The sequence below is a fragment of the Haliotis rubra genome, unplaced genomic scaffold, assembly GCF_003918875.1.
Source record: "Haliotis rubra isolate DU_JTF1 unplaced genomic scaffold, ASM391887v1 Scf200, whole genome shotgun sequence".
Taxonomy (NCBI): Eukaryota; Metazoa; Mollusca; class Gastropoda; order Lepetellida; family Haliotidae; genus Haliotis; species Haliotis rubra.
Genome location: NW_025766004.1, coordinates 982,951 through 1,003,162, shown reverse-complemented (window position 1 = coordinate 1,003,162; position 20,212 = coordinate 982,951). Strand labels below are relative to the sequence as shown.

The window sequence follows — 20,212 nt, the reverse complement described above, 5'->3', positions numbered from 1 at the left end:
TCGAATCCCTTTATGATCCTTAAAATTGGTATGTCAGCCTCGTGTCTTTGTTCGTGTGTTTCAGTTAGGCGGGACAATTTGACCTGCATCACTTCGGGCTTTACTCCAACATTGAGCTTACACTGATATTACTGTAACATATGTTATATTTGGGATTACACTTTCTCAGTAAAGTACAGATTCTAGTACTTTTGGGGTTGATATTACTGGTATACTACTCAAAGCCGCGTTAAACCCAACTCACTCACTACTGGTCAATACTTTACTTTCTAATAAGTCAGTTCAATCTGTGAGACAGGTTAATGGTTTCACCTCTTCTGAAACTGAAAGACCATTTCCATGTGCGTAGCTTCGTTCAGGGAGAACCTCAATATGTGCAGTCATTTTATGCTGAGTGCGTAAATCTGACATAATTTACTGGATAATTAGAAGTGCAATATGGTTATGAACTGATATCAAACAAACTGATGGCATTTCTCCAAAACGCATTCTGACACTTTTGCAAGTACAGGGCCTACTGAAACCTATTTCAAAGAAATTCAGACTTCTTGGAGAACCGGTTTTCTGTCTTTCGGCTTTCAACGTTCTTCCACAACTCATCAGCTAACGTTATTGCGTTGAGGGATTATGTTCCAAACCAGCTTCCAATCTCGTGAGTGAGTGAGTGATTGAGTCGGGGTTATCACCTTTGGACACGATGTTTTAAAGCAGACATCTTAATTTAGCTTCGTCTTGTATCCATTAAATATTTGCCCTTTGGACACGAATTAGGACATCTAAATTTAGCCTCGTCTTGTATCTCATCAACATTTCTCCTTTGGACACGAAGAAAGAAGTCTTAAATTAGCTCCGTGTGATAACAAAGGTCGATGGGTCATTCAACTAGGACTGTCGATGCATTAATGGCATTTCAGTCCCATTTGTCTCCCTTGCCCAGCTGAACAATTAATTTATTCATTTCCGTGCTCTTTATATCAGTCTCTGGCGAAAGCATTGAGTTTAAGTTTTTAAAGGCTCGTTGGACACGATGCTGTGTTGAGCAAAGCTCTTGATGCTCTGTCTCTCTGGTATTGGTACTGATGCAAGACTGATTTATTGAAAACTTATCGCATTTGTTCTTTCAATCTGTTTTGGATAATTTTACGATTCCAGTTGTTCTACGGCCTTTATTACTATAATTGTTTGAAAATTTGTATGAAGTCGTATAGCAGGTTTCGAATTAATCGTCCTTTTAAATGTCATCTACCACCAAATGACATCCGACAATATCCAGTGCAGTTGAAGACACATTACCACTGACCGAAATGCATACAGCAAGCCAAGGCGAATCTGGTGTATAGCAAAGTAGGTAGACAACGGGGCAAGCAAACAGACATACAGGGATGGAAACTGTTTTCTGTAGTGTATTGAGGTTAGACCCTAATTGCGAGATAACCGTTAGCTTATGTGGGGCGTCGGGTTACGCGCCAATCAAGTTTGTTACACACTCATTACTCTCGTCAACAACAACTCCAGCCGCTGGCACTGGGTTGCAGACATCTAAGTTTAGTTCAGCTAATACTGGAAATATCACAGACCATACACAGGGACATGGTCTCGGGAACTATTTAACCATATAGGACGACACTGTCAGTAATTTGCAGACTCGTATGCAGTGTTTGACAATGTTAAAAGTTGATGTGTAGAAGATTTCGTGGAGGGGCTTTCGCTGTTAGGTAAGTGGATTCATGTTCGTGTTTGAATTAATGTTTTGTTTAACCCGCTTCGGGCTTTTCAAAGTTATAGTTCATATTTAATTATTCTGGTGTCTTTGGTCATGCGGTGTCATTTTAGAAATGTATTTCGTATTGAACTTTCGCTGAAAGGTAATTTGATTACATTTTGTGTTTGTTTGTTCGTGTTTGAATTTGTAAGTTCTTTTGCTCTTACCGTGTATGGTTTGTTCAAAGATATACTTTATGTTTAATTACTTTGCTTTGTACTTTAGCAGTAACTACCTGTCCATTATCTTCGGCTAGTCTCCTTCGACGTTCGTATAGGGATCTCTTCGATCTATAAACACCGATCATATATAAAGTTTCCAATGTAATACTTAACCAACACTGGCAACAGCGGGACTAGTATGATTCCTACTAAGGGGTTTGTGTCATTTTCGTTTAAATAACCGACATTTAAATGTGACTACCAACGTCATTTACTTCATGTGAAAACTGCCACGCCTCCCACATAGCATTTGCTATATTAAATTTTCATAATTTTTAAATACATACGCAGTCTCCTTGGCTCTTAAATTTCATTGTTTAGAACTTACTGCCATCTTTTACCCATAGAATTAGGTATGTGGCATAACATTTCAACAGAAAAAAGAATGTGTAACCTCTGCGACACGTGTGATATTGGCGATGAATCCCATTGCATTTTTCTCTGCCCTTTCTTCAAACATCATTGCAAGTCATATATCCCATACGACTACGTATGTTAAAACACCCAGTGTGTTAAAATCTAACGAATTATTTAACTGTTAAAAATTAAGTGGTTGTAAAAAACTACGTATATGCAGTAATACCATGAAAACCATACACTCTTCCTTGTAAACCGACCCGTGAAGATCCGGGTTAGAATGAATCTTCAGTAACCCATGCTTGTACCCCGTGAAGATCCGGGTTAGAATGAATCTTCAGTAACCCATGCTTGTACCCCGTGAAGATCCGGGTTAGAATGAATCTTCAGTAACCCATGCTTGTACCCCGTGAAGATCCGGGTTAGAATGAATCTTCAGTAACCCATGCTTGTACCCCGTGAAGATCCGGGTTAGAATGAATCTTCAGTAACCCATGCTTGTCGTAAGAGGCGACTAATGGGATCGGGTGGTCAGGCTCGCTGGCTTGGTTGACACATGTCATCGGTTCCCAATTGCGCAGATCGATGCTCATGTTGTTGATCACTTGATTGTCTGGTCAAGACTCGATTATTTACAGACCGCCGCCTTATAGCTGGAATATTGGTGAGTGAGTCGTAAAACTAAACTCACTCACTCCTTGTAAACCATCCCGCCACCCTATGTATTCTTAACTGAAATTTGTACCTCTTATACCGAGTATCCCGGCCTGAGTGTAATAAATGGTCTGGGTCCCGATCCACAAAGCATTCGTAACGTTACGACCTGTCGTAACTTTGTAGTTAATCATAGGCTTACGAACGTTTTGTGGATCGGGGCCCTGTTCTGTTCTGACAAACGGGGAATTGTTGCCCCGGCCGAGTAAATATTAAAAGACTCGTTGAGCTATTGACACACAACATGACGTTTTGTGTTACAGATATATAATCATACGTAGCCTATAAACTGGGTCGGTGACGTTTATTGCTGTCCACTGCGTTTCTAGTAGAACTTTATTCATAACTGATTGTGGCGTGTCGTAAAATTCTAACACACACTTTATTGTGTGTTTTCACACAGAGAAATGAGTATTTATTTCTATGACACACGCGTGTGTTCTGTGCTCCAGTCTGTTGTATTAACCAGTGCCGTGTGGGTGATAGGCTTTTGTATAGATTCATAAAGCACTATTCTTGAATCATTTCATTCACACGGAGTGTCTTTAAGTCATTGTTGAAGGGAATAAACCGGACTTACAAATGGAGAATACATTTTATTGCTATGTTGTCGGCACAGAACAGATAACTCGAATATTGCAGGTGTGCAGAGACAAATTATACGGGTAAGTTTTACCATCATATCCCGTCAAGGCACGATTCAGCTTCAAGTTTGCTTGTAGTCTCTTGTTCCGCAAATTGGTGCTTTTGTCACATACTCCACATTTATGAATTAAAACTCATAAATTACATCGTCTGTATAATGCGACAGAGTAGCCTAGGGTTAAAGCGTTCGCTCGTCACGCCGATGGTCCGGGTTCGATTCCTCACATGGGTACAATTTGTAAAGCCCATTTGGGTAACCCCCGCCGTGATATTGCTGGAATAGTGCTAAAAGCGGCGTAATACCATACTCACTCACTCATCCTTTATACCATGACTAGAAATTGACGCAAGATACATCATGTGGCTTTATCGTTTCCACCTAGCGACATTATGAATCGGAGACCCGTGATGATCCGGGTTAGAATTGGTCTTCAGTAACCCATGCTTGTCGTAAGAGGCGACTAACGGGATCGGGTGGTCAAACTCGCTGACTTGGTTGACACATGTCATCGTGTACCAATTGCGCAGATCGATGTTCATGCTGTTGATCACTGGATTGTCTGGTCCAGACCGCCGCCATATTGCTGGAATATTGCTGAGTGCGGCGTTAAACAACAACCAGTCAATCAATTATGAATCCGCAACCGAGTGTTATGGTTCTTTCACAAGAATACATTTTAACACCCTTCCACCATCCTTGTTACAATGCTTGGAAAACACCATTGAGCTTCTTTGGTTGAGGACATGGGCGGTGTCTATCTCAAGAGCGAAAGTCATGTGGCGGCCAAGAGATAAGCAGACCTGTCGAGGAATCTCCACGTTTTGCTTTGAGGAGACAGTGAGTTGAGTAAACTAAAACGTTTCAGGTTTTATTCACGAATATGTCAGCTACAACTCACTGTTTAATGGTTTCAAAGATTCAGATATTGTTACGATAATATTTAGACTGATCTTATTTGACTGATAGAAGATAAAATACGATGTTTTGTAATAATATTTAATTGCAGTTAGGAGGGAAGTCGTTGGTAATTTTCGCACATTATCGCATCTAGACGTATAAGTATTTTTATTACGGAATTCTTCTCGTCCTTCGACACGCTGAAGACCCGGGTTCGATTCCCCACATGGGCACATTGTGTGAGGCTCATTTCTGGTGTCCCCCGCCGTGATATTGCTGGAATATTGCTTAAAGCGGAGTAAAACCCAACTGACTCAATCACTCGTCATGAATAGAATGTCTTCTAACGTCGTATTCTCCACAACTCTATGTAACTCCATCGTATGGACAGAACACTTATCGGGATTGTGGTGTAATAATGGCAGCACGCTTGTCCCGAACTACTTTTCCGAACTGCGGACAACTTGAGTTTGCGATTGTTCCGAGGCCATTGTTTCATCACTTGTTGAGTCAGCGAGCCTGACCACCCGATCCCGTCAGTTGCCTCTTACGACAAGCATGGGTTACTGAAGACCAATTCTAACCCGGATCTTTACGGGTATTTTGGACGAGTCAGAGTATGAGAACATCGTCGATACTTTATAGATAACCTCCTCCGTGGGTTATAGTGAAAGGGCAAGAATATATATTTTAAGCCACAATCTTTGTAGATGTTTGCGGCTACTAACTGTGTGAGGAACACAACGACGCAGTTCTCAGTTGACTGATCCAACAGATGATCGACGTCAAAGAAACTGACAAAAAAGGGAAGTAACTCTCGGTTGTAAATGATGAAACATGGCCGCCGCCGTGGTTTAAAGGATATCATTTTGCTGTGATCCGCATATATTTCAATTTTAAAAAATATGTGTGAATTTATCCAGAGCTTTTTTCAGCCATCGTCAGACTCGTACGTTTTTCGGTGGGTTTGTTGTGAGTAGTTCATACGTGGTGTAAGGAGTCGCAATGCGCTGTACAGAGTTATGTCCCTTATAAGGCCAAAAGACAGACCTTAATGATAATTTTGCACTGGATTGTCAGCATTGTTTCCGTGCTCGCGAGTTTCATGCTGACGTTTACGACATGCATCGTTTTTGGATTTCCTCCCCAAATAAGTACATACGTCATAAAAATTAAAGTGTAATCCCAAATATAACATACATTATATATTTCGAATCAATACAATGTATTCACAATGTTCATCCGGGTACGATAACAAATATACTGGCGTAAAATAATCTCAAAAGAAAAATTGAACATGATTAAAGTTAACTAATACTATTTGTAGTATTTGGGCGTGGCTATATGTGTCTTATTTTCGGCCGTGTTATCGCAGTGTTATTTATCAAATGTAACAATCGTACATCAGTATAAAAATCGGAAAGTTAAATGTACTTCGTTTTTTTACGAAAAATATTCAGTTATCTAAATAACTGTCGCGGAAAAAAATGTGTTAATTCTTTGACATTCAGATCATAAATAGATACGTATGTTTTGTCCTGCAACGTCTGCCGTGAACTCAACATGAGAAAGAAAACACATGTTTTGTGTACTTGCGGGTTAACCATTATACCTTTTGGCGTATGTGTACCGGAAATTACCGAACAGAACCGGAAACATCCGGAGACTGTCTTCTATGATGCAAAAAAGAGTACATATTTAAGATGTGTCAGTGTCTCGTCTCATCTCTCGGGTTTCTCGCGGCACCGTATTTACCTTCCATAAAACGGTCTGGAGCAGCATGTCCTCTCTTGAAATTAACGTTAATCCACTTGTGTTGCGTTTTGGCGATGCAACACTGGAGATGTTTTTGTTGGGTTGTTTCAAGTACATAACTTGTATTTGGTTATAGCGTTGTTTACGAAAACCCCACAAATTATGCCTTCACGTGCACGAACCATTTCATAACAGCAAAGGAATTTCGCATTGTGGATGTCTTTCTCAGATGCCCCAGCACTGGCGGAAACATACAGAAAACAACACAGAGGCTGAAACTTTTAAATGACCAAGAATTGAAATATTTCTGGCAAAAGTTTGCCAGACGGTATGTGTAATTTAACTATGTTGAAGGGAAAAGATAACGCTATATAAACGAGTGAAATATGTTGTTTACAAAAAGAACCTTAAAAGATAAAGTTGTAAACGAAATTCTAAGAATATTTGGTCTGCTTAAATGGTACAAGCATTGGTCCTTCACGTGCTATTTCACAATAATACCTGTCCGGTGATTACGATATAATTCCCAAGAGTAAAACATTCACGAGCTTATGATTCTGCCAAACTTCAAAACCTAATCCTAATTTCTATTTCACTATAAGCGAAGAGGTAAACATGAAAAAGGTACCCAACTATAATGTTTATAACCTTTGGTCAGAATGAGTAATCACATCGTAAAAACACAACAGAAATATCTTTTGGTTTATTGCGTTCCTTCGCCACTGCTTGGATCAAAAAGGTCATTCAGCTCTTAAGGTCACAAACATTGCGTCAACTCCTTCCTGAAAGAAACTGATGGTTCTGAGGAGATATTTCTAATGTCTCTCCGTGCTTTGATACGCTTCTGAGTCCACGCCCAAATGCTGTGAGAAGGTGTGGGGCATGTTTACAGGTCTACCTCCACACCTGGAGTTAGGTAATTCCCCGGACGCCCGTTGTCCAGAACCACCTGCACTCAATCCACGAAATAGAAAGATAAAATGCATTGCACTTGTTCTCTATTTCTGCTAACCAAAAAATAAAACGAGTTCAGCAAGGACAACTACCCGCCAGCACGTGCAGCTTCGATTCCAATACTTCTCATAGTAGCGGGTTTGAACGTGCATAACAAACATTCACGTGTTCTCCTCAAAGGAAAAACTGTGTACATCACTGACGGCGCTAACAGCTAGATGAAGAGCACCTGCAGTGTGTATTGCGTGGGTTGTAGTGACCTGTTCGTAGCGGTAGGATTTCAGCACTTTTGGAATCTCGTTAGGAGTGTCTTTGATTTCTCGTTAGGAGTATATTTCACAGGCGATCACCGTCATAATTGGAGATCTATTAATGTAGTCTTTTGATGCCAAATTGTTTGACGAAATGCCTGGATGTGTAGAAAGAAGCTTGTGAGTTCCCATGACACGATGCGTTTGTACGTATAAATATTACACCATCAACTTTGTATGGATAATCGACGTTTGTCTTTGTTATTTGGATACCCGGTGCGTTAACCCTCACGTCTACTGCTGATGTACCACATGCTGCCAATGGCTTTGTCAGCCACTGTGGCCTGCTATACTCCACCCACCGGCTTCCAGGTGTCCACTTATTCACATGTGAAGGTCACCCTCTACCTTCTCAGCTGGGTACCGGTAAAGGTATTCAATCTTCCCACCTCCTGTCAGGTATATGGTCAGAGCACCGTCAACTTGGGTGGCCACCGGTTCAGGTATACGATCCGAGCACCGTCTACTTGGGTGACCACCTGGCCAGGTATACAATCCAACCGCCGTCTACTTGGGTGGCCACCTTGCCAGGTATGCAATCCAACCACCGTCTACTTGGGTGACCACCGGGCCATGTATACAATCCAACCACCGTCTACTTGGGTGGCCACCGGTTCAAGTATACAATCCAACCGCCGTCTACTTGTGTGGCCACCTAGCCAGGTATACATTCCAACCACCGTCTACTTGGGTAACCACCTGGCCAGGTATACAATCCAACCACCGTCTACTTGGGTGACCAACAGGCCATCCATCCGCCGTTTACTTGGGTGACCACCAGGCCATGTATACAATCCTACCACCGTCTACTTTGATGGCCACCTGTACATGAAAACAATCCAGCCACCGTCTACTTGGGTGGCTGTCTCGCCAGGTATACAATCCAACCACCGTCTACTTGGGTGGCCTCCTGGTCAGTGGTATAATCCAAACGTCGTCCTATTGGCAGGTACTGTTGTTTCTTGTTGTTTAAGTTGTTTTTGTACATTGAAGCAGGGGAACACTTACTGCGATATAGTTTAGATTAAACGATTATCTACGTAAGCAGCAACGCAAAGTTGTAAGTTACAAGGGTGAGAGGCAATGTTACGATTTCATTGTCTGTCAGCACCCTCCGCCCAGAATGTCACACCGCATAAGGTCTCGGTAATGAACGCGTTAGCGTTGACAGCTAAATTCTTGATTACGCTTTGGTCCCGTCCGCACATGCGCCAACACATGCATCTACATGGGAACGCATATCTTACAGCGACCCCCACCAAAGCGTATATATAGACGCTTGAATCTGCCGCCAGGTGGGGTGTTAGCTATGTGCTTTGTAACGGCGCAATCCGATATCAGAGAAAAAATCAAGTGATGAAAGTTTACGAGGTAATTGTTACGTTTTACTAGACTTGTCTGTAGTCCAACACACGGCGCAGGGAGGGGCTGCATTCCTGGGAGTTCACAGTCATCTTCTGGTAGTTCCCTTGCGGAGTCGGAGTACGGGGAAATACAAGCAGCACAATGTTTGTATGCCCGTGCATCCATCCACCTGTCGCACACGCCGACGTGGGGTCAACTCAGCAATTTTTCAGTTGCAGAGCCAACAGACAAGTTAAACCACATCTTCACGCTCAGGCAGCCATTCAAATTAAGCCTGGTGCACAGATTCGCGGTTTATCTCAGTACAGGAGTACCGTCGCCATATAGCTGGATTATTTCTGAGTGCGGCGTAAAACTAAACTCACTCACTCACTCAGTGCAGGAGTAAGGACTGGATATATGGACGAACAACTTCTTTGTTACAGAAATATATACTCCAACTTCTACATGCATTAAAAAGGTAACATCTTTCAATAATGATTTTGTATACGTATCGTATGTCATATTTATTCCAACTGTTGTTATTAATATTAAAAAAATAAGCCATGGTCAGTGTGTATTCATATTTCATCCGTACCGGGGACGGTGGGGTAGCCTAGTGGTTAAAGCGTTTGCTGTCATGCCGAAGACCAGGTTCGATTCCCCACATGGGTCAAATGTGTGAAGCACATTTCTCGTGTCCCACGACGTGATATTGGTGGAATATTGCTAAATACGGCGTCAAACCAAACTCACTCACTCATCCGCACCTCCTTTGTGTCGTCTCTCGTGGGTGGCCCAGTGGTTAAAGCATTCGCTAACCACTCCTGAGACCCGAGTTTGAATATCTTTAAAGTTTCAATACCGGAAAAAAATCAAGTACTGTTATAACACCGCCGGTCAGTGTCGTATAATACGTGACGTAAATGTGTCCCACATTCGATTCCGCACATGGGTACAATGTGTGAAGCCCATTTCTGGTGTCCCCCGCCGTGATATTGCTGGAATATTGCTAAAACTAGATTCACTCTCAGTAATAATTGTTTTCTGCAAATTATGTGAGTAGCGGGAGATACCGTAGGGTAGGACATGCTTACCCTTTCTTGGCTAACACCCGGTGTCACTACTGATTTTCAGGGACGGTTGGATAGCCTAGTGGTTAAGGCGTTCGCTCGTCACGCCGAAGACCCGGGTTCGATTCCCCACACGGGCACAACATTTGAAGCTCATGTCTGGTGTCCACCGCCGTGATATTGCAGGAATATTGCTAAAAGCGGCGGAAAACTAAACACACTCACCACTGATTTTCAGTGATCCACTGAGATAATTGTCAACCCAATTTTTACAAATCTATTTCGATCAAAATTCGAGTCTTCCTTTTCTCATGCATTCTATTTACGATTTACTGTTATTCGATGCCTATTATCCTCCTAAACCTCCCACACCAAAACCACACCCCAACTCTCCGCCGTGTCCCGCCACCCTCCCCGTTCCCCCCACCCCTGTGCTCTGCGTGTGGTATTCAGCTCAGGGTCCCGCTTCGCTTCCACTGTCTTCACTTTCTAATTTCTCAAACAAAGGCAAAGGTGGGCGCCAGTAAGTTTTTCCGCCAGTTTTCGCTTCTCGTTTGGCGTGTTTCGGCTACCCATATTGTCTGGCTAGGTTTTTGCAATACGCCTCATTCTGGTCGCCTCTGATTACGGTAGTGTGCACTAGCTACGTCTACAAGCTCTGCAGCAGCACCTTTAGTTGTGTAGGCTGTAGAGAGCGTTAAGATGAACTAGCCGAGTTCGGAACACGTAACATCGTTTCAAAATCATCAGGTCTAAAACGAAATCGCTTCGATACGCTTATAATAAATACATGAATAGGTAAATGTTAAAATATTAACGAAGTCGGCGACTTATTAATCGTTTCGTGGTTTCTTAAAAGCCATGCAATAGACTGATATTTCTTTACTGCCCAATGGATCGCCCGCCTTGATATTGCTAGAATGTTGCGGCGTAAAACCATACTCACTGTCCTATTGACCTTGTCTGAAAGGACGTCACATCCCTTTCTCTTTCTGAAGGTCCAACAACCGTCTAGAGTTTTCATTATTTATACTTTCTCTGGCTTACTTTGACGATTGAAGTTTCAGAGGCTTAACCCGTAGGTGGGGCAAGGATTACTTCGCAGACAACCAAAAGTACACAAACATATTTCAAACCAAACAATTCTTGATGGAGCGAGAAATGTCATCCTTCAACAAGCGTGCGTCCGTCTTGACATTCTCAATATCAAAGACCAGCCTGCATTCCGATTCCGACCACACCCTCGACGTGACATCAACGTTGTCAAAGTTCAGATCTTAACCTCTCCATTTCCCTCTTCAGAACATCGCCGGTAGGGTAGGAATCTCGATTTGCTCTTCATTAAAGCCCCAAAAGCATTTAAACCCAATAAGTGTATCTCCCGTTTAGAGCAGACTCATATCTTAACTGACGGGGATATCATAAGATAACATCTACTTTTGTTTGATAACAATCGTCCCACGAGGTCACGATGAGATAGGGTTATCTCCCTTTGAATGAGTAACGGTTTGCGTAATGTCGTTACGTGCTCCTATTTCCCTACAACTACTTCCGAAAATGTTAGCGCTGCGATGACCTTTTCATTTTGTAATAACGACCGACAGAAGTTCGAATTTCAGGATCCGTTTCAGTGTTTACGTGGTACAATCTTCCAGCTTTATATAAGATATCTTATTTGCGTCAGTTCGACAGCCTTCTTCTAATTTGAAACCATCTGCGAGTTCAGCAGGTGCACGTAAAACATCTCTTGGAGGAAGATATGCCTCTGTTCAGCTTCCCTGCTGCTGGGGTTTACCCCCTCGGAGAAAAATGTTCCGCTAATCACTACGCGGTAGTGACGACTTTACGACCTCGCACGCTGAGTGAGTGAGTGAACAGTAGTTGATGCCGCATCAGCAGTTGTACAATTGCATGAACACCGGGTGTCTCATTCATGTTGGTAGGCCTAGGAAAAGTACTTGCAGTTTTTTTTAGTCTGGAGATGAGGTGTGGAGATGTATGTTTAACGTTGGGTGCAAGATTATTTCATAACCCTCCTCCTCCTCCCCTCCTCCACCTGCGTGTGACTGTCCAAATTATGTCGCCTGTATAGTCCTCACCCACAGGGATACAACGCGGCAGGTTGACATTATTACCAAACTCACACTCGTTATGCTGACGCCGGTAGGGTAGCCTAGTGGTTAAAGCGTTCGCTCCCCAGCGAAGGTTCGGGTTCGATTATCCACATGGGATTTCTTGTGTCCCCCGCCGTGATATTGCTGGAATATTGCTAAAAGCGGCGTAGAACCATACTCCCTCACTCACTCACTCACTCCACATGGGTACAATGTGTAAACCTCATTTATGGAGGCCTCCGCCGTGATATTGCTGGAATATTACTTAAAGCGGCGTAAAACATAACTCACTTACTCACACTTCATACTCCAGCTGGCAACCAAAAGCGCCACAGTGAGATCTACGTCCGAATCAGGATGCAGTAGTCGTAGGTTCGAATCCTGCCCCGATTTGGTTGGTTGTCGTGTCTGCTAATACAACATAGGCAGTGCGTTGTGTCTGCCCATATTGCAACATAGACTGGTTGTTGTGTCTATTTCAAAACAGGCTGACAATCTCGCTATAGACTACCGGGTCTGCTATTCGCCGTGTTAACACACATGTGAAATTTACAGCTGGATGTTCCTGTACTTTACATTGAGAGGCGGTGGGGTAGCCTAGTGGTTAAAGCGTTCACGCCGAAGACCCGGTTTCGATTCCCCACATGGGTACAAGGTGAGAAGTCCATTACTGGTGTCCCCCGCCTAGATATTGGTGGAATATTTGCTAAAAGCGGCGTAAACCCCAACTCACTCACTCACTCACTCACATTACATTGAAACTGTGTCGCTGCGTCTTTTTTTTTATCGATTGACATGATTTTATGTCCGCCTCGCTACAGTACCAATTGCAACAAGTCAAATATGCATATTGAGTTGGATTAATGACCGAATATCTGAATACATAGGTCTGAATCTGAGGATTGTGTACTTGTGAAAGTGTTATGCACGACCATCTGTCCAAAGTCAAAGTCTATGCACATCCGTCTCAATATCTGAAGGTGTGTCTGGGCCAGTCCCTCTGTCATTCTGTCAAAGTCAGGACCCGTTCCTATGTCAACGTGTCAAAGTCTATACACGTCCATTTGTCAACCTGTCAAAGTCTTCAACGCCTACCTGTCACGAAACAGAGTCTATAATCGTCCATCTGCCCACGTGTCAAAGCACTAAACACGTCCATCTATCCATGTGTTGAAGACCTCGCAAGTCCATCTGTCATCTGACGATGTTTCAAAGCACTAAACCCATCCCTCTGTCCACGTGTTGAAGACCTCGCAAGTCCATCTGTCATCTGACGATGTTTCAAAGCACTAAACACGTCCATCTGTCCACGTGTTGAAGACCTCGCAAGTTCATATGTCATTTGCCCACGTGTCAAGGTACTAAACACATTGAAGACCTCGCAAGTCCATCTGTCATCTGAGGATGTTTCAAAGCACTAAACGCGTCCCTCTGTCCACGTGTTGAAGACCTCGCAAGTCCATCTGTCATCTGACGATGTTTCAAAGCACTAAACACGTCCATCTGTCCACGGTTTGAAGACCTCGCAAGTTCATCTGTCATCTGACGATGTTTCAAAGCACTAAACACGTCCCTCTGTCCACGTGTTGAAGACCTCGCAAGTCCATCTGTCATCTGACGATGTTTCAAAGCACTAAACACGTCCCTCTCTCCACGTGTTGAAGACCTCGCAAGTTCATCTGTCATCTGACGATGTTTCAAAGCACTAACCACGTCCCTCTATCCACGTGTTGAAGAGCTCGCAAGTTCATCTGTCATCTGAGGATGTTTCAAAGCACTAAACACGGCCCTCTGTCCACGTGTTGAAGACCTCGCAAGTCCATCTGTCATCTGAGGATGTTTCAAAGCACTAAACACGGCCCTCTATCCACGTGTTGAAGACCTCGCAAGTTCATCTGTCATCTGAGGATGTTTTAAAGCACTAAACACGGCCCTCTATCCACGTGTTGAAGACCTCGCAAGTCCATCTGTCATCTGACGATGTTTCAGTGTACTAAACACGGCCCTCTGTCCACGTGTTGAAGACCTCGCAAGTCCATCTGTCATCTGACGATGTTACAAAGCCCTAAACACGTCCCTCTATCCACGTAGCACAAGTTCACCTGTCCATGACATCCATATGTCCATCTCTCAAAGCCTACCCACGTTCATCTGCCAACGTATCAACGTTTTCCCACACGTCCACTTCCTACCCATCCATCCGTGGAAATACTTCATGTTCTGATAACAGTTACTGATGAATCGAAATGCCATGCGAATATACTCGGCGCTGTTATATAACCGATATTTACTAAATCCATGCAGCTGAATGGAACAAGCATGCCCTAACCATTGCACCATGTGTCACAGGTTCCTCGAGGAACATCAGGTAGCATAAGGAACGGAATTGGTCCGCATGGAGTGAGTGAGGGGTTTTGGTTTAACGCAGTTTTCTTTTGTTGAGAGTTTCATGGAAGGCTTAGACGTTTACAACTAGGGGTGGGTATTGCAGAGAATTTTCATATTGCGATATATTGCGATGCAAAAGCATGTATTGCGATATGTATTGCAATATATTGCGTGAAGTAAAAACTACTTATAATCGAGGTAATGCTTGATTTATAGAGCAAAAACACAGCAAAATCACTATGCTTGATTAAGCATTAATAACAACTTTTATTCATGATTAAAAATAAAAATGTGAATAATATTTGGCACAAATGAAAAAAGGACATATCCGAACATTTCCGAGTGTTACGAAGTTTTCCGAATGCAAGTCAAAATACCGGTTTCCGATCAGCGTATCGCAATATGTATCGTTTTCATGTCTGAACCGGTAAATACCGGTAAACCGGTTATATTGCGCAGCCCTATTTACAACTTTGGTGAAAAACACGTGCATGGTGGTGACAGACCACGACACATCACCACGGCGAACCTGAACTCGAACTCTGATCACGAAATCTCGCTTGTCCAAGGGACACAACTCTACACTGCGAATTGCGGCGCTTTTGAGGACTTGGTCACCCGTTGACTCCGGGTCGGCTAGGAAGCTCTCAACGAAAACACAGAGACGTCTATGTAACGTTTTTATATGATTAAGGAAGATGGGTTTTCCTTCTGCAGACAGAGGCGTATGGTTCCATAGTGTTAATCAAATTATCTTCCAAATGTCACTTTTTACATATTCTCTACTTCATTATTGTACACGTGTTACGTATTACGTGAAATACAACACTGTATGGAGCTATTGCCGATAAAACAAGCCTGACTTGCCACGTTCCTCGTTACCATAGTCATGCTTGGGAGGGTTAATGAAAGCTGCCAATATGAGACCCATTCGCTGACTACGGAGAGTTCAACCCATATGACAATAAAGCGGTCCATAGGAACTTGTGCTGTTTGTTAACGTAACTGTTCCAATTCCACAATGCTGTCTTGCGCGTTTCCTGGTTACACGCCCAGAACCATAGCTCCCAACTTCAACGAGGTCTTATTGTGATAGGGTTGGTTGTTTTTATAAGAAACATGAAACGTCAACACAGAGAATAATCAGAGTCAATTATCTGCCGAAACAAATTCCATATGGCGTGAAAAGTTAAAACAATGATGAAATCAGTGGATCATATTGATGGCACTAAGTGTGCTATATCAGTACATAGTCCTGGCTGGTGGGGTAGCCTAGTGGTTAAAGCGTTCGCTCCTCACGTCGAAGACCCGGGTTGGATTCTCCCACATGGGTACAATGGGTAAAGCTCATTTCTGGTGTCCACCGCCTAGATATTGCTGGAATGTTTCTACTGACTGACTGACTGAGTTTGGTTTTACGCAGCTTTTAGCAATATTCCAGCAACATCACGGCGGGGGACACCGGAAATGGGCTTCACACATTGTGCCCATGTGGGGATTCGAACCCGGGTCTTCGGCGTGACGAGCCAACGCTTTAACCATTAGGCTACCCCACAGCCCCGGAATGTTTCTAAAAGCGGCGTAAAAATAAACTCACTAACTCGCTCAGTACATTGTCCAATCACTCAGAGAATTTGCATAAACAATATGGAATCTTTTGTTGCCTAATTTAACGCAGTTGAAGGTTTGGATCATTACAAGTTAGATCTGAGAGGACTGTCTAAGCGAAACTTGTAGAGTCCTAAATATTGTGAAAGAGCGCCAGATAAGCAATATTATCAAGTTAAACACGTTTCTCGTGGACGGTTTGCATACGTTCTTGGGTTTTGGTATTGTTCCACATTGAAGCACGTGTACGAAGTGACTGTTCGTAGTGACTGCAGCGAATGGGTACCCGGTAGAATTAGATGGTTACAATTAACCTTCTTGACCTTCACAGACTGACTATGTTATATACTCCACATCAAGCTGATCAAGTGACGGATGTAATAATATTGCGCCATAGTCATTCACTATAATTTGGAAGTATGAACACAGTCATTGCCTTTAGTGGGGTATATGGTGATGTGTAGGTTCGTACTTTGGATGCCTATACCTTGGTAAAGATATACACGTTTTGTTGTGGGTGTAAATCGGGGACAGTTTTGAGTGTTGATTCTTGTTATGAGTGAGTATGATTTTACGCCGCTTTAATATTACAGCAACCTCACGGCAGGGGACACAAGAAAGGCGATTCACACATTGGTACAATGTGTGGAATCGAACCCTGGTCTTCGGCGTGACGAGCGGACGCTTTAACCACTTCGCTACCCCAACACCCCTGATTCTTGTAGTGGTGATTCCCTAAAAAAAAAAGTATGTTTTCGCTGACGTGGGCGTTTTCATGAATGTTGAATATGGTCATGTCGATGCCTCTCCCACGAAGTGCATGAAAATGGTTATCCGGTCGCATTAAGTTTTGAGAATGCCAATTGACTTTTGTAAATATTATGAAAAAACATAGACATGTCGGGAAATGTTCACGCTGCGGTTTACCAATACATGTTAATATCGTCGAAAGTATCGCTTATTATATGCTTATTATATACAGTTAAATGTAGTTAAATATATAAAGTCAGATCACCCGAGTCGCCACATGTGCAATGGTCTTTTTCTTCGCCTATTTTAAGATGGGTGTAACAACGCAGAGAAAACAAATAGGGGCAGAAATACTTCAATAACATTTGCACGCGTTGCATTGAGTAACTGCCTCGTTCTATTTGGAGCAATAGGTTTATTTTTGTCTCTTTAACTCCATCAAATCGTATTAAGTATACCGAATAACCCTTTCAATTAAACCAATACACTAAATATTTTAAGCTATAGTGGTCAACGACTAATGATAGGCCTCACTGGCAAAGGTTATCGGTGTTGACATGGACGGCTCTGTGACGTCGCTCCACGACCTCCACAGAGGCGGCCTTGGCGTGTAAGGAAACAATCATAATAAACTACTTGCTGGGGAAATAAAACGTAAGCGAACCAGTCTGATGGAGCAATTAATAATGTAATCAGTGCTGTCAGCACTTAATATTTTATATCATATTTTACACGAGTTTCATAGACTATTCATAATTGCAAAAACGAAAGAATAGAATGAAATAGATAAATTATGAAAAACAAGTCTGATTTGACTTCCACAGCCACATTCTTGCACGTGTGAATGTATGTGTATGTGTGTTCTTTGTTGTGTGTGTGTGTGTGAGAGAGAGAGGGAGAGAGGGGAGGAGAGAGAGAGAGAGGAGAGAGAGAGAGAGAGAGAGTGTGTGTGTGTGTGTGTTAAAATCTTTCATAGTAGCATACCAGCAATACCACGGCATTTTTAACTAAGGCTTTCAGGCATTCTGCTAGGTATGTAACTCGAAACGACTAATGCCCTGAGCGAACTCTTCAAAACGATTTCTTTTTTTTCACCTGTTATTTAAATTAAATTCGGTTGAGTGGATATACATCATCATCATTAATACTTATTAAAACATTTTTAATGTCTTCATGGAACACATTTATGAAACAAAATAAGGTTGCATCAAGGTTAATTAACAACCAAATTAAGGGCGGCAACGCACCGATAAGGAAAAAAAGGAATTTTTAGTTGGCCTCACGACATTGCTATTGTTACATTGGAAACTTTCGACATGCACTAATATATGGAAAGGTTGGGCATGTCGGTTGCTGTTACTAAGAAAGGTGGGTAACTGATATAAATTACCTTATATATGTTTACACTTGTTTACTTATTGCGTCTTGCACCAAAAACACTGTAATTTGTAGTAGAGGTTATATAGGATTTCAGCGATGCTGATTGGTCAGTTGTTGACTCTCTTCAATTAATTTACTGGGTCAGTGGTCAAGTGACGCTTCAAAGACGTCATATGACGTCACAAGGCTCAGGCAAAGCGGGCCGCGTAACTACGAGATTAATGAAGTGAAAGAAGCCACTGAGACGGGCTGTTTAGTGAAACAGCGCTGTTGAAAAACGATCACGAAATCTAGCGGTGATAAGTTTGTTGCATTCAGTGGAGCAAATGTAAGTACATATTTCTTCTTGTGCGTGTATATGTGGGTCAGAGACTTAAGACCAAAGAGATGTAGCTTTTTACCGTTTAATGCTTTACTGTCGGTGTCAGCGTTCGAAATTAACATCGGCCCTGAGACCCGAAGCCGACTGAAACCACTCGGACCCACAGCTTTTGTCACGGTGGTCCTTAGGGCTTTTTCATCCCCAATACTAAAAGTATTATTTCTATATTAGGATATAGGGCCTACACATTACGATCAGGACTAGGGCTGTAACGATGCATCGATAGTTAAAATATGCAATTGTTGAGTCTCCGATAGCAATTAATCGATGGTAGAAACGAAAAACTGTCAATGCATCGATAGTATGTGTGACTATCGATAGTTTAGTGATTGACTTCCGTTGATAAATGCGCAGCGCAAATTACAGGAAGTACCAGATTTGTTCACTGTTATTTAGAGTTATCCGCCCCTGCAGACTTACAGCTTCACTGAGTTTATGTATTAACTGTTTACCTGATCTGGGTTTCAACTTTTTTGTCAGCTATTAAATTGACTGAAACTACTTTAACCTGTATTTATTTCATATTAACTATACGTACATTTGGGAAATGACTTCAAATGAGACAATTCGAGGAGTTTTGCAACAGCTGGTCGCAATAGTCTATCGCTATCACAATAGTATGTTGCAATAGACTATCGCTATCGCAATAGTTGCTTCCCCCTCAATAGTCACCTCTTATCAGGACCACAACTGTTAATCGTTCTGGGTCCTCAGGGCCTGCAGCTTTTCAGGGTTAAGGGCAAACACTGCTTGGTGTTCTTACAGTGTAGCGCTGTCAGAGAAGGTGCCAGACCCTTCTCTAGGCTTCCGACATGCCATTTAATATGTCTTGGCAACCTGTTTTTGACTGAAGGAGTCATATCTGTTTTCACAGCTGGTACATGTTTGTTCGTCATTCCGAAGGCCCGGGTTCGATTCCCCACATGAGTACAATGAGTGAAGCCCATTTCTGGTGTCGAGACATCGCTACAAGCGGCGTAAAACTAAACTCACTCACCCAAAAATGGATTAGATCGGATATTCACATAAAATGTGTGACCATCCGTGCTCATCGGTATGGCGATAACTGTTGTATTGAGTTTTTATTCTTGGCAAGAGTAAAACAGACAATGTGGGTGATCTGGAATTCGAACTCATGGTAATAGTTTTCAGGCACCATTTCTGCAGTGTTACGTGTGGTGAGGTGAGTGAGTTAGTTGGGCTTTACGCCGCCTTTGACAATATTCCAGCAATATCACGACGGGGGACACTAGAAATGGGCTTCACACATTGTATCCATGTGGGGAATCCAACCCGGGTCTTCGTCGTGACGAGCGAACACCTTAACCACTAGACTACCCCACCGCCCCCTTGAGGTGCCTTAGACGACAGGATGATCAAAGTACCCGAAAGAAGGTTCTTCCTTAAATATTCTTTAATAATTGAATGCGGAATTTTTGTTCAGCAATAATGCACTTATACAACATCATCTATTCCATGCATAACCGAGTTCGTTCCATACAAACCAGAGGTTGAAATAATGAGCAACCACCCAGCCCCGATACGTTCTCGGCCAA

General features: G+C 42.6%; 1 protein-coding gene across 3 annotated transcripts in view; it reads left to right on the top strand.

Moving 5' to 3' along the window:
* Positions 1-20,212, top strand: part of LOC124275648 (matrix metallopeptidase-21-like) — a 144,800-nt gene that overhangs the window by 70,019 nt on the left and 54,569 nt on the right. Inside the window, exon 1 of one of the 3 annotated variants that reach the window (XM_046711258.1) lies at positions 18,532-18,602. The exons of the other annotated variants lie outside the window; for them this stretch is intronic. The gene's annotated coding sequence lies outside the window, so the exon portion shown is untranslated. Of the gene's footprint in view, positions 1-18,531; positions 18,603-20,212 lie in introns of those variants that run through there. 3 annotated transcript variants of the gene reach the window in all.